Raw genomic sequence first — 15,179 nt, 5'->3', positions numbered from 1 at the left:
CAGTTTTCCTGCTGAGAGGAGTTTTCCTGCCTCCTCCCAGAACTTTAGAGTGAAGGCACTAATGGCAACAGCAAACAAGTACTCAGCAGCACTGCAGTGATGTGATTTAAGGAAAAATCTTGGAGCGAAGCAGCCCCCAGGCAGTAATGGGTACATGATGAATAACAAACCCATCCAAAGCACCAAGCATGAGTCAACCCAGATGAAGAGCTCCTCAGTCCCCCTTCTCCCCCCACACCCCCACCAACACTTTGGTTGTTCCTTGGGAAACCCATCTGCATTATGAGGGTGTCCATAAAACAAACAACATTTGGCTGATTCTTTGAAGAAACCTCAGAGAGCCCAAAACTGGCTGTGTGGGCTGAGTCCTCAGCAGGGTACAGTAACCAACGCAAAAAGCAGCCTCCTCCGGGGCTGCTACAGCCTTTGGGATGAGGGAAGTGGAGCAGAAATCTTCACGGAAAAGCTATTTACATCTGTTTGACCCTTGTAAAACAGGTCCCTAGGCTCTTCCCCATTTAGAGGCATTTGCTGTTACAAACTGTCATCAGCTGGATCCTTCCTGAGGGGAAGGAATGGTGCATAGCAGGCATGGTACCCACCAAGCAGCACACACATCCCATACAAGATGGGTCAGATGGAGTAGTCCCACCTGCTCTGGCAGCATGGGCCCTGCAAGAACCTGGTGCCAGCTGCCATCTCTTGGCTTGGGTTTGCAGGAGAAGCCAATGAAAGTGAAAGATGCCTGCACCCTCCTCCCAGCTCCACCTGGCCATCAGCCTCCCTGCAGTCTGGCTGCTCCTCCCCAGGAGGCTGCTGAGCTTCTCCCACACAAACCCCTTTGATCTGTTTGCCAGCACCCAGCCCACTCCAGGAAGGCCTCGCTGCCCAAATATCGATGATTGATGCAGTACTGCAGCTCAGCTCCAGGCTGCCTCAGGGCCAGGTGGCTCTAGGTCTGGTTCTCCCTTGATTTGTCCCCAGTGCCCGCTGGAGGTCTGTCCCAGCACCAGTCCATCCCCATGTGCTGCCCCCTAGAACCAGTAAAGCTGCTCTGTGAAGCACAAAAGAGTGTCTCGTGCACTAAGCCCAGGAGACAAACCCTCCTGCTGAAACCAGTGCTGATACACACGGTGAACAGCTCATCCAGAAGCCGGGCACAGGTCTGAGCAGATCCCAGTCTGTAGCCCACAGCCCACTGCCACAGCCTGGCCCAGTGTTTTCTATGCAAACCCTCCTCACAGGCTTGAACCATCTCCAGTCCTCCCTATTTTATGAAGGGACAAATCCACAAGGACCATGAACCACAGAGTCCACAAGCACTAGCAGATGAATGCTGCCCCATGGCCACATGCTCCACTCTTCCAGAAGATCAAGCCTTTAACCTCATTTGGTACAGCACAGGTACCAACAGTTAGCTCTGATGCTGGCTTCTGTCTCTGCTCCCACCCTATGGGAAAAAGCCTTGCCCTGTCTTCTCCAGTTACCTACAGAGGGGAAAAGCATTCTTTGATCCCACAGATGCTCTGTGTACGTGATGCTACACCACACGTGGCACGCAGACAGCTCACCCCCAAGAACAGGTACACACAACCCAGGAGGGCTCTGCCTCCAAACCAGAGCCCCAGCCACACCACCCGGGAATGGGACATCCCGCCGTGCCTGGAGCTCGTGGCCAGGCTCAGCGCAAGCAAACATCCCGCTTCCTCCTGCAGCCAGTTGAGCAAGCACCAGTGGGTGGCACACACCCAGGCTAAGCACTCCAGCACCTCCACCCGCACCCGCCAGGGCTTACTCAGGCCTCCAAACACATTCTTGCTTCAGGTGCACTGGTTCTCACGCTCCTCCCCCGGGAGGGAGCCCACGTTGCTCAACCCCTGCCCCACTCCATCTTCAGCTTCCCCTGCACTGAACCCGGAACTCCATTTCACTCATCACAAAACGTGCCGCCCTTCATGCCCACGCAGCCCTGGTCCAAGCACAGGGAGGATCTGGTGCTGTCACCACTGCAGCCAGAGCCAGGCTGTCCTTGAAATGGGGCTGTGACACCGCGGCCCTCCATGAAAGCCAGGTCAGCCAGGTACTTAATGGGAAGGGAAAGGTCTCTGTTGCAATTGCCACTCTCATATCCCTCTAATCCCTTTGTTTGACTGCTTTTGAACATGGGAAGCACCTGACATCTGAACAACAGAAGGTTTAAGGCTCACAATGCCTTCTCAGCACAGCCTTTACCTCCACATGACACATCCAGCTTTTGCAATCTTGGTTAGCACTCATCCGTCCTATTTCAACTTCAAAGGACTTCACAAACATTAACCAATTAATCCTCTCACCACCCTCAGAGGGAGGCGAGCATCTTTATTTTTATCCATTTCCCCATCTGGGAGGAGAATTCAGTGCCTGTCACAAGGCCACTCCAGCTGGCTCCCAGCACCGATGCTCAGCTCCCAGCCCCTGGCCATGGCATGAACACACACACCTGGACTGCCAGAAGTGCTGCAGCACCATCACAGCTGGCCAACCAGGGCTGTCCTGAGCACCTTTGTTTTCCTCCATGTCACATACGAGCTGGCTTCCTGAGCACCTTCTGTTCATCATCAGTCAATGACCTGAAAGGAAACCAATCCAAGATACGCAGTATAGAGCTGGCCTCTGCTGCAGAGAGTCCAGAATCAGTCAACGAGCCAAGAGCATGCATAAAATAAGTGCGTTTAGCAGGCTGATGATAAATGTTGCAATTTGTAACGGAAAGCATAGGCCAATGGGGCTGGATCTGGTACAAGGACAAATTTTGACATAACTGAAGCTACATACACTGACAAAGCATGACATGAGCTACTGGCAGTACTTAGAATTTGTTAAGAATTGGGGCAGAACATTCCAGCTCATTCTGCACTCATTTTGTCCCAAACGATTTTCTCCCACTCAGGCAGAGCTTGGCTTCGGGCACCTCACATCCCTTGGAATTATCGGTAAGGAGGGACAGTCAGCTGCCATTTGGGAGACTGCAGGAAAGCAGCACACATCACACAGCACAGCAGCAGCTCTCCCAGGGTGGGATGTGTGCCACAGGAGCAGCACTCCCGCTCAGAGCCATCATCTACATCAGTTAGGATGTGATCAGCAAGCAGCATCCACATCCACCAGGTCCATCACATACCTCGGAGGTGTTAAGAGCCAAAAAAACACCTTCACTGAAATGAGCATTTCTGTGTCGAAGCCTACAGGAAATCCTTAGCATGGGTAGCACTCCATCACCCAGCAGGTGGGGGGCAGAACTTCCATGCAAAGACACCCACTGCTCCCACGCTTCCTTGTAAGGACACTCAGGTGTGCTTTCACACTCAGGATTTACCTGAGCTCCAGCAGTGCTCCCACTCAGTGCCCTTGGCTCAGGCAGGGCTGGGAGCTGCTCCCAACTCCCTTTCTCTCCAGCAGCAATCACCATCCCCAGGGCTCCCTGCAGCACACCAGTGAAAGTCACTCTGTTTTGCAACATTGCTGACCCGGAACGGGATTCTGGCTCCTCTGCTGCTCTGCCAGCAATGAGAGCCCACAATTGCAGGGCTTACAAGGAAGCATCAGTTCATTTTTCTCATTGCTTCCAATAGCCCAATGCTGACTGCAGACAATTATCCATTACCATTCATCCTAAGGTCTCAAATTACTCATGAAATCTTCTGAAGATGTAAGGATCCTAAAGCCTTTTGGATGGAAAGGAGCAGACTTTAAGCAATGCTCAGCAGTGCTAGATCAATACCCTAAATCATTCCAGTGTCTCACTGAAGCAGCAGGAGAATTTCAGGCTGATGAAACAATTTTCCAACTACAGTTCTTAAAGGAAATGGGGGTAGAAACCTTTCTTCTATTACAGATACAATGCCATCCCAAGGGAACGCTTTGTGTCAAGAACCACTCTGAAAAACTTGTTAGCACACCACTACACATAATGTGCTTTGAATTTATCACTAAGCACAGACCTGAAGTCACAGTAACATCTCACAGCCCCATTCTCCCACCTCCACAGGGGTGACACATCTGCACCAGTGCTCCCCAGGTCCTGCAGGAGCACCCCGAGGTGCAGTACACAGTGCCACCTGCTGACACCCTGTCCCCAGCCCTCCCAGCAGGACAGCTGCAGTGTTTGCAGCCCAGAATTGGGAGTCCTTGCCATGCCCCTGGACTTCATGCTCCATCCAAGCTACTGCTGTCACTTGCACCTTGCAAGCCAATAGGCTCTAGGCAGTATCACCCCATGATAACCAACCCACATTGTCCTTTTATTTCCTAGAAACCTATTTCAGCTCACATAGGTGACAGAGGCACAGCCTCACTTCAGCCATTACTTCCTTCCATGAACATGTGCAGGACAGACACAGATGCTGGACTATGCACTACCTGACCAAGGCCATCAGCATAACATGGGATTTGATGCTGAATCATAGAATCAGTTGAGTTAGACCAGATGACCTTTAAAGGTTCCTTCCAATTCCTCTGCAATGAACAGGAACACCCACAGCTCCATCAGGTGCTCAGAGCCTTGATTTGATACAATGTCCAGAGGGATGCTCTCATCAGTCCCGTTCACCCTGACCTTGGGTGTCTCCACGGATGGCACACCACCACATCTCTGGGCAGCCTGTGCCAGTGCCTCACCAACTTTATTGTAAATAACTTCTATATCCACTCTGAATCTCCCCTGTTTTAATTTGAAACCATTTCCTTGTCCTATCACAACAGATCCTCCTGAGGAGTCTGCCCACTTCTTTCTTACAGCCCCCCAAGACTACTAATACATATCAAGACTGTTCTTCAGGGAGGGAAGAAAAAGCAAGGAACTATTTCATTCCTCTTCCTCTGGATGTTTCCCCATCTGTAAACCTTTTTTTATTAGCTATCTCTTTTGAGTATTGCCATCATCTATTTGTCTTTCAACACACTCCCCTTATTTTGGGCATGGAGAGGAGCCCAAGCTGCTCAAGAACACCTTGGGAACAAGCAAAGAGAACCCCACTCCATTTATGCATCTTTGATTAGATTGCATATTGCAAATGTTCAGCATGCCCAAACACAAAATGTCTTTGATAATGGTTAATGGGTTTGACTTAACCCTACAGTGATGCAACATCCTCACAAACTCCCTGTGATCCCTGCAGGCAGTATTTGCATCACAGCCCAAACAGAATCAAATCCCCAGGCAAAGCCAAGAGCAAGACTCCAGGGCTCTCAGGGACTGGGAAGACTCTTAGCATTCACTGCCATTAGCTTCTCAATGGTTGAGAATGCGATTAAGGATCCACCAACTTCTTAACCTTCACCCTGCTCTTCTCAGTTAGATGTGGTCCCTCCAAAAGATTCATTTCTTAAGCCATTCCCAAACTTGATTTGTTTCCTGATAGGCCAGTAAGATCCTTGGGCCACATCTTACCTTGTTCCTTGACCAAAATATATTGACATTTGCTTTAGGAAGTGGAAGAGGCCAGACGATTCACTAGGATACTTAGAGCTGGTTTACAATAAAAGAAAATCTCCAGAAATATGTTGTCACATTTTTTTGTATATGAGCTACCATTACTGCTGATTATTTACACCTCAGCAGTCACCACAAGCCCCTTTGCCATTGTGTCAGGTACTAGATAATATGCACATGCTGAAAGGCAATATTCTTTTCTGCAGAAACTATAAAGAGAGAAAAGACAAAAGGCAAGAAAACATCGTTCACTCGGGAAGCAAAACCAGAAATTAATTGACTAGACTAAGTTATACAGCAAATGGCAATAGCGAGCTGTGCATACTAATTTGTGCTCAAAACATGCTTATTAAATATATTAAAGCCCACAGGGACACTGCTATCAGTCTACACAAACAGCTCCAGCCTATACTCCTCAACTCTCACTGACAATTACACCCCTAAATCTTCCTCCTCCTGCCCTGCCTTCCCCTTACAGAGACTCCGTTCTAATTTTAGAACTAATTAAATTAAACCTCTGACTCACCTCAGATCTCCAATTTAAGCTTACACGATCTTTGCTACAAGATCTTCCTGTGCTGTTATTTGGCAGCACTCCCCCAAACACACCCCACTGCCTGTTTCACAGCCCAGCGATGCTCAGCAGCTCTGGGAACACACAGAGGGCGCAAGCTAGGACCAGGGGCCTCCAAATCCTATTCTCACAGGATACGCTCCAAGCACAAAAGAAGGAACGGAGCAACCTGTTTGTAAAGAGGTCACGCTGCCCCTAGCACTGTAGGAGCCATGGGCAGGCACAGATGCCAGCACAGATGCCAGCACAGCAGGGCTCCCCCAGGACCTGGCATGCAGAGAACCTGCCTGGCTGCGAGCACAGGCAGCTGCAGGCACACCTCCAACAGCACAGCCATCTGCAAGAGGTCTACCTGGAGAGAACCACCGCTTCAAAAAGCAGCTTTTCTGCTCCCCAGAATGTTTGGTTTTGAAACAGAAAGCACTACCAGAGATCTCGCGGCAGCTTCCAAACCGAGCTCTGTACAGCCAGGGCACAGGCAGTCCCCCACAACTCCAAATCTCATCAGTACCTGGAAGTTACCTTAATTACAGAGCTAGCATATAGCCTACAGACTCCTCAAAGCCCAGGAGCCATCTCTTTCAAATGAGCCCAAGCCCACCTCACCCACCCAGCTCAGGGGCCCATATGCTTCTGTGCTTCTCAACAACTGCACCCCTTAAGTCAGCTGAGCTTGTTTCCCAGATTTCACCATTTTTTTCTTTCCTGTTTCCCTCCTTCAGTCAGTGCTAAGTGTCACAGGAGAGCTCAATTCAATTAACAGGATTGATAGCAATTAAGCTGCAATTGGAGTCAGGGTTGTGCTCTTTAGGCCTGGAAAGAAACGACGTGTCACTGCAGTGAGATAAGCAGCAGGTGATGTCAGAGGCTTTTTATTTCCAAGGTGAAAAATTGGTTGTCTCTGTGTAATTAAAAAAAAAAAAAAAAAAAAAAAAAGTTTCATAGCATCTATGGGAAAATAGAGCAGAGCATTTGAATGCGAAGCCAAATTCCCCTTATTTTACTATGCCTACAGGACTCTCCTGACAGCTCTGACCAGGGGTCCATCTCTGGGCAGGAAGGGGTGGCACCCCTTGTCACAGCACCTCGCAGTAGTTCTTTCAGCTATTTCTGGCTTCCTGTGCTGTCCCTCAGCAATCCTCCTAATTGAGGGCTTTTAACGCTAACAGTGTTGAGCAGCTGTTCTCCTTCTGGCATGGGAGAAGCACCAACCAGATCTTTTATTTCAGCTTCCTCTGTATCGAGTGGAAACGTGAGCTGCACCCTGAGCAGTGCCCCTCCAGTGAGAAGCCTTCCTGCCAGCACTCCTTTTGCCCACCCATCCCACCCCATCCATCCCATCCCATCCCATCTTGCCCATGTGGAAGCCAGAGATCCCAGTTGGATTTGTCCTCCCAAGACCAAGCTCCATACATGTGGAAGGGGTTGAAGGCTCCCAAGTCCATGGCAGGGAGAGGACACTGATATCCCAACGGTTGTGTGATACAATGTCCAGAGGGATGCTCTCATCAGTGCAAGAATCATAGAATTGTTAAGGTTAGAAAAGACCTCTGAGATCACCTTGTCCAATAATCAACCTATCCCCTCCATGCCCTCAAACCATGTCCCTCAGTGCCACACCTCCACTTTTCTTGAACACCTCTCCAGGCAGCTTGTTCTGATGCATTACCACTCCTTCTGAGAATAAATTTTTCCTAATACCCAATCTGAACCTCCCTTGGCCCATGTGTGGCACAAAGGGCACAACATGCTCCATCTGGAACTGCTAGAAGCAGAGGCTGCTGCTCCTCACACCGCTTGCAGACAATATATCTTCCATGTCTTGTCTCAGTCCCTCCTGTGACGTTGCACTGACACAGGGCAGCTCATGCCTGATGTATGTGTGCCGTTGGTGCTCGCTGTGCCTGAGCATCCCATCCTACAAAGGAAAGGACACGGCTGTGACATGAGGTGATGCTGCCCTGTGGCAATGGCTCACCACATCTGAGATCGAGGGACATACTGCGTTGCAAGCACCAAGGCTCCTGGGCAGCATGGCAGGACTTGCCATGTGTTATAGCCCATCTGATGCCTGCTCACCAGCAGCAGGAAGAGGAGACTAGACTAGGAGCAATCCCTCATACAGACTTGGAAAGGGTGAGGTGTTGGGTACAACAGACATACAGTACATCCACTGAGCAAACTGGAGAGCTGGTCAGGCTGAGGGGCATGGGCAGCTGTGCATCCTCCCTGCTGCTCCACAGCCCCTTGCTTGTGGTGTCCAACCCCCCCCAGGTGACACTCTGGGTGCTCAGATCCGCAGCTCTGTTCAGCTGCATCAGAAGAGTGGAGCACAATGCTCAGGGTTATCTCAGCTAAACGCATGCAGGACAGTGTGCCCAGCATCACTGCCTCAGCATCACTGAAGGAGAGCTGCCCCAAGCAGCAGTGGGGCTGCCTGCAGCTCAGAAAAGGGATGGGTTTCTTCTCCAGCTTCTCCAAGTATTTACTCTGGAAGCATAGCATGGGAAACTCAGCTGGCTTTGCACAGGAAAACCAAGTTTCTTGCTAAGGGAGGTGTGAAGCTATGAGCCAAGGGCGTCCAGAAGTTCAAGAAACAGAAAGAAATGAAGAGGATCCTGGCAGAGATAAATAAGGATAAGAAGGGAAAGCAGGCAGCAGCCACAGGTTTTGGCAGCCTCTTCCTTGTGTAGAGGAAAAAAACCCAAGTTGAAAGCTGCTTGGGAAAGGAGGTTCAGCAGTGGGTTAGTTCATCTCCTCTACCAGAGCTAAAGGAGTGTTCTGCATATCCCTGATGCTCCCAAGGCTGGGCTGCAAACATACTGGGCATCAAATGTAATGTCACATTTATTAGGAAGTGATTCAAGTGGAAAGCTCACCGAGGGACACAGGGAGCTGACTACATGCAGAAATCAAAGGGAAGCCCTTGATTGAAAGGAAATGTTTAGGCACTATGTTCAAAGGCTGCCTAAATCAAAGGCAAAATCCTTCTTTAATCAAGGCCGTTGACCAGAGCTGAAAGCACATTGAGCCATGACGTCGCTTTCATGGCCAGGCTGCTCTCAAACCCCAGCACCCCATCGCCATGCCCTTCCACTGCCAGCTGGGACCCCAAACTGGGTCTCGTGGCACTCCAAACAAAGCATGCTTTTGGAGGGACAATAAGCAAAAGCCATCAGCAAAGGCCCAGAGCACCTCATTTTAACTGCCTTCATCTTTCAACTTCTGTCTTCGAGCTTAAGCAGTCATTAAGAAGTGCAGCAAGCATTAATTGGGCCTTATCTAACCTCAGCCCAACCCAAGGGTCAGCAGCGGGTTGCTGAGGTTTATCGGTGTTTAACCAACGTTTATCGGCTTTGGGGAGGTTTCACTCCTGTGTGTGGCACTGCAGGGATCCGGGAGCATTGCTTACCCTCACCAGATAGCAGATAGGAACAATCAATACGATGATAAATGCAGATTTATTGCCGCAACGGCAACCTGAGATAGCACTAGATGCTGGCAGGGTAAAAGCTTGTCATGAATTTGATCCAAATTTATAAATGAACTCCTGAAATAACACGCCATGTGTCTCATGGTGCTTCATAGCAGTGAGGTTTCGAGGAAAAGCCAACTCTGGAAACAGGAGCAGCATTTCCAACCTCCGCCAAGGTCTCCTCTCCCTTTTTTGACATGTTCAAGATCAGAGTCCAGCAACAGAAACAGCATCACCAGCTCGAATCCACATCCACTACGTTTTCCTTTTCCTCCAAAAATTTCATTTATATCAGACTGCAGAAAAACTGTTCTTCTCATTTTAAAATCTCTCCAGGGCTCACAAGAAGAAATGCTGCCAGAAATGAAAGCCACGTTTCATAGTCTGAATTACTTTTCCCTTCCTTTCTGCATCCTTCTATTTTTCAATAGCATCCTTCTATTTTTCAATAGCTAGTTTTCCCCATATTTCTCAGAGGCTGAGAGCTCTCTGCTGGAAAACCTTGGCCTCTCTAATTGTCCGAAACAGTGCCAAAACAGACCTAAGAGCTTCAGCCTCTTTGAGCCCCATATTTCATGGAGATCAGAAGTACAATCGTGTTTTCCTGAGTCCTGGGCTGGGGAGCAATAGCTGTGTGCTCTGCCAATGGAACCCACAGGAATAATCAGAAATGCCAAATAATTCTGGGGCTCTGATGAATGTCATTTGCAATTTTTTGTTCATTTGTTTATCAGTTGGATTCCAAAGTAACAGAAAGGAGTCTAAAAACTGAACAAGAACTTGGACATAATGTTTTCATGAAATTAATTAAAAAAAAGTAAGAAATGTGAAAATGTTCTGCATTTCAGACCTCCACTGAGAGCAGCCTAAAAAAAACCACTGGACTTGGCAACATCAGGTTAGTTAAGGACCACAGAAGGAACAGCTTTGCCTCTCTGCTGCCTTTTGAAACATTCCATAGAAAGCGTTTCTTCCTTCAGTTGGGTTATGAACCTCTCAAAGGATGGGGAGGAGGGTTGGGGTGACCCTTGTTGTGATTTGTCTCCATCACCATGTGTCCTTCTGCTGTACAGCTCCTGGAGGGCTCTGGTTCCATCTTATCCCCATGACCTGACCACTTCTTCACCCACCACTGAGCAAGATCCAGCCCTGGATAATGCACATGAGGTGCTGGGTCAGATCAGTGCTGGGGTCAGAGCAGAACAGATCATCCTCCAGGAGTCCATAACCTTTAGAGGAAGGTGCCAAACCCTCATATCTCCTTCAGCTGTGAGAAAGAAGGAGTGGGCAGGGAACTGCTCTTAGTTCAGAGAAAAGTGGAGTCTCCTTCTGGAGGAGATTGAAAACTGCGTTCATCCAATTACTGAGCGCAGCACTTAATGGCTCTGCCCTGGATTGCCCTGGCAGTCATAGGGGCAGTTGAATGTGGAGGCGGGAGGCAGAAAGGGTTTAATAAAAAAGCAATTTTATAAAGGAATTCTTTGCTTTTGGCCTTTTCTGTAAGAGTGGGAAAATTATGCCACTTCCTCAAAATTGCCAAGGAAAGCGAGAAGAGCAGAACTCCATGGTGCAGCTGCTGGGGGTCTGACCCCACACATTCCCACTGCCCATAGGCCAGGAGTCAAGCTGAGGAGCACCAGCAACTAGTGCTGCCCTCTGCCCAGGATCAGTGCAGGGATGAGCAGGGACCATGTCTGCAAGGGGCAGTGCCCTGAAGCCACTGCTGTGAGCAGGAGTGACTGCAGCTCAGAGCTATTCCTCCAGCCACGTGCCCTCAACCAGTAAAGCCACAGCAGCTGAGGGGAAAGGTTCTGGGGACTGAGTGTTGTTTGGTGTCACTGCAGCAGTGGGAGAGCACAGGCAAATGGGCCAGGAGCTGGGCTGGGGGCTTGCCACCACACCAGGGAGTTGTGCAACTGCAACCCAGGCAATTTCAGCTCAGTAATCCTCACTAACACATCGCCTGTCCCCGTCACATCCATCCTCCTCAGGAAGCATTTGATTGGCATTCAGGCACGGCCTCTTCTGAACAACCCAAGCTATGATTTATGCGATGCCTTTGTTTTCAGACACTGTTGTCAGCAATACCCATCCGCAGGCGAAACCGCCGATGCCTGCAGATTTCCAAAGGTTGTTATCATGGCTGCACTGCCCTTGCTGAAGGGTAACAAACAGAAGCTTTGGTAAAAGTAGAAATGATCATTTGCTAATTCTTGCCTGTGGCTATGTTCAGCCTCCTCCCCCGAAATCAAAAGCCCCAGGGACAGCACTTCAATTCAGGAAAGAGGAGAAAACAAATTGATGTACTGTTCTGGGCTCCAAAGAGTCTCCTACGGCTGGAGAAAATAAGCAATATTTTCACACCAGCCAGTCACAGGATCCTGCTTCCCAAACTGTCAGAGTGCTCAATATCAGAGCAACAAAACAGTTTTCTGTTGAGCTTTAAATGGCAAAGAATCCAAGACAGAATCGCTATGGATTAAAAAATAGCCAAATTATGATATTGGTTATTATGTTTGCTTTTGTTTGTGGTGTATTTTTTTTTCCAGGAAAAGTCATGTTTGAGCAGCATCCTCAGGATACAAGAGCAGCTGATCACTGCACAGCAGCTAACCCTCACCTTGCTGATGCAAAGTGATTTACTTCTTTCCTTCGTGCCCAATGGCAACCAGCCACACCCTCAGTTTTCCTCCAGGCATCTTCCACACTTCTCCATGGGCACCACGTCCTTCTCCCCTCCACAGGCATGCCCCAAGGTTGCTCACCTGCCCTGTCTTCACCAGCTGCTTCCAAACCCAAACTGGATACCACAGGCAAGATCTCTGTGCTGCAAAGCTTAGGCCTGCAAGCTCCAGTCCTGGCAAACTGGTCAGATAACAGAGCTTTAGGGAACTGGACCCATGAGAGCTTTGGCCACCTTGGGAAGTTTCTCTTGTCACACCTCTTAGGTTCCCATCTGCACCAGCCTTTCTCCAGCCTCCACTCATCTCACATCAAGCTCTGCCATCATAACCTTTTACCTCCCTGTTCCCAGGCACCCGCACTGCAAGAGCAGCTCTGCTTTTGCTTCAGCCCATTCCCTCTCTCAGCTTCAGTAGAAGTCTGGAAAATGTGGGCCACCCTGAATGAGTCTGTTAGTAAACGCTTTTCTTTTCAAGGGGGTAAAAACCATTTGCAGTTTCTAAACTCTGATTCATAATCATCCGGACCTGGCTTGTGATCTTGGAAAGCTTTTGATTCATGACTCTGTTGCAGTTCCCCAGGGCACTGGTGGTTTTTCTCAGTAGATCAAACCTTTATCAACAAGACATTTCCAGCTCTGATGAAACAAGTTCTCCTCCAGCTTGTCATGGATGGGCCATCCCAGGGAGGTAGGTGGGCTCCCAAATTTTTGTTCCTCTTCAAAGTAATTTTTCATTCATTTGCAACATTATATTGCATTTAAAAAAAAAAAAAAAGAAAAAAAAAAAAGAAAAAAAACAACTTGAAAATTGCTCTGATTTGGCCAAAAGGTGGTGCAGATATCCCACCTGCAAAAGGGGGATGATCTCTTCCTGCTGATTTGCCCAAAGGCAGACCTGATGGCTCAGAGTATCCATCACTACTTCCCCAGCTGTCCCAAGAAGAGCTTTCTGGAAGCCTGGACAATCCAGCAAAAGGCTTTGCAGAGCTCCTCTGTCCCACAGTGCATATGGTAGCCAGCATCCAACATGGTGATTGCTCCACTCCAGCCCCTGCTTGAAGCCTGCCTGTCCTCCCCATTTCCCCATGCTGGGGGCTGTGCTCAGCAAGTCACACCGCATGCCTGACTCATTTTTCTCTACTCCTCCAGTTGATGTGTTTGGAGGAACACACTGCTCTGACAAGGTGACACATCCCAAGAAAGCCCACACTGCTGAAGACACCTCCCTGCTCCCTCTACCAGGAGCACCCAGCGCCATAGCAGCTAACAGCTCTTTTTCATCCCTCCCTGCTCAAATCAGCCCTGAGCAATTCTGTTTGGTTTTCCAGAGAGATGTAGAATATATGTCAATCAGATGAGCCCTGAAATCCCACATTTTGAAGGCATCTTACAAACATACAGGTGTCAGTAGAGGCGTTTGGGAAAGAAGGGCAATTGCTAACAGAGAAATTGCATTAAAAACCTCGTGCTTGAGTGCAGCAGCATTAGCAGCCTATGTTGTCCTCCATTTGACAGAGGCTGCTGCCCCTGAATCAGTTGGTTTGGCTCCGTTTGTTGTAGAATAACCAAGTTCAGCTTGTTGTCTTGCATGATGTGGAGTTTGTTCTACACATTTCAGTAGTAAAACACTTAATCTCAAACAGCTCTGGGAAGGGTCATTAACATGAAGTTAAGTCACTGCAAATCCAACATGAGCTTAAGCAATCAGAGGATGAGAAGCGTCCAGGAGGCAGATGGTCCCTGCTTTGATGCATCTGGCTTGCAGAGGAAGGAAAGATGAAAACTACAGCATCATACATACCTGCAGTGTTCCAGGAACCAACAGTTCTCATTTGCAGATCAACTTTTGTAAACACCGAGGATTTACCCACCAAACTCAAGTTTGGAAATGTGCCTGAATGTTTCCAAGGAATCTGAGGAAAGATATTTCTTTTTCTGGACAATCAAAACTATCACATTTCCTGGCTACAGTGAGATTCTCTAAACTGGAAAATGTGCAAACATGTTTTACTGTGAGTGGGCACATCCCAAACAAGGATAATCAGAGAAACTCTTTTCAGCACTGCTCTATTTACATATGTTAAAGACTGAAGAGGAAAATTTTATCCCCAGTTGGCCTGCCATAACCATAAACACCCTTACTAAGTCTTTTTCCAGCTTTGGGAAGTGACACCAAAGCACCTATTGGCACTGTCTGCTTTACTGGAGGAACAAAAGGGACAGTGCTGGACTGAAATGAATGTCTTTCATCTTCAACAAATGGCCATATCTCACTCCTCAGAGAGTAATACTTTACCCCAGCACCCAAAGGGCTTCTGCCTGCTCACAGAGATTCACCAAGCACCCAACCTGGCTCTTCACAGAAGCTGAGGGGGTCACAGCCAACGCCAGCTTTAAGTAATCCATTAATGAAATGCAAAATGCCATCCAGAGTAGTTCATACAGAAAATGGTCCTTGGGAGAGCAGAGAGAAACCTACGTGAGAGCAGGAAAAGTCTCCGTCTCTGTGTAAGCACTCTCACAGGGGACGTTTTTGGCAAGTGAAGCATCCTCCAGGGCTGCATTTGGATTGGGGTCTCCCTTGGACAGCAGGGCAGCTGCCTGAGCCGAGATTTCTGTCTCACAAACAGCTCCTTGAATTGCTCTTGGCATTGACTTTTTCTGCTCAGCTAATTAAAAATCTGTCTTTGAGTCATAAGCCCCCATTAGTAATAATTTGCTTTGCACTTCTCCAGTGATTTATGGCTGAGATATCAAAGTGCTTTAGAAACATTAATTAATCCTTTTAATACCCAAGGGACTGATCCACTGTCTGCAGCGCACCACTGCAGGAGTAAATGCAGGAGATCCCCAGGGCTCACTGGAGCCCGCAGCCAGGAAGAGGGGCAGGGAGCAGCACCCGATCCGGCCAGCTCAGTTCAACCTGCGACCAGAGAGAGGGGCAGGCAGAATCACAGCTCTACACGTGCAGCCGCAG

General features: G+C 48.7%; 1 protein-coding gene across 14 annotated transcripts in view; it reads right to left on the bottom strand.

Moving 5' to 3' along the window:
- Positions 1-15,179, bottom strand: part of LOC125700161 (serine protease inhibitor Kazal-type 5-like) — a 76,726-nt gene that overhangs the window by 38,664 nt on the left and 22,883 nt on the right. For 2 of the 14 annotated variants that reach the window (XM_048960516.1, XM_048960522.1), the window contains exons 1-2: positions 6,472-6,616; positions 5,997-6,213 (exon numbers count right to left, since the gene is read on the bottom strand). The exons of 11 other annotated variants lie outside the window; for them this stretch is intronic. The gene's annotated coding sequence lies outside the window, so the exon portion shown is untranslated. Of the gene's footprint in view, positions 1-5,996; positions 6,214-6,471; positions 6,617-15,179 lie in introns of those variants that run through there. One more of the 14 variants, XM_048960517.1, reaches the window with a different exon arrangement.

The sequence above is a fragment of the Lagopus muta genome, chromosome 14 (genome assembly GCF_023343835.1).
Source record: "Lagopus muta isolate bLagMut1 chromosome 14, bLagMut1 primary, whole genome shotgun sequence".
In the NCBI taxonomy this organism is placed as follows: Eukaryota; Metazoa; Chordata; class Aves; order Galliformes; family Phasianidae; genus Lagopus; species Lagopus muta.
The sequence above is the reverse complement of the archived record's forward strand: the minus strand, read 5'-3'. Positions and strand labels throughout refer to the sequence as shown.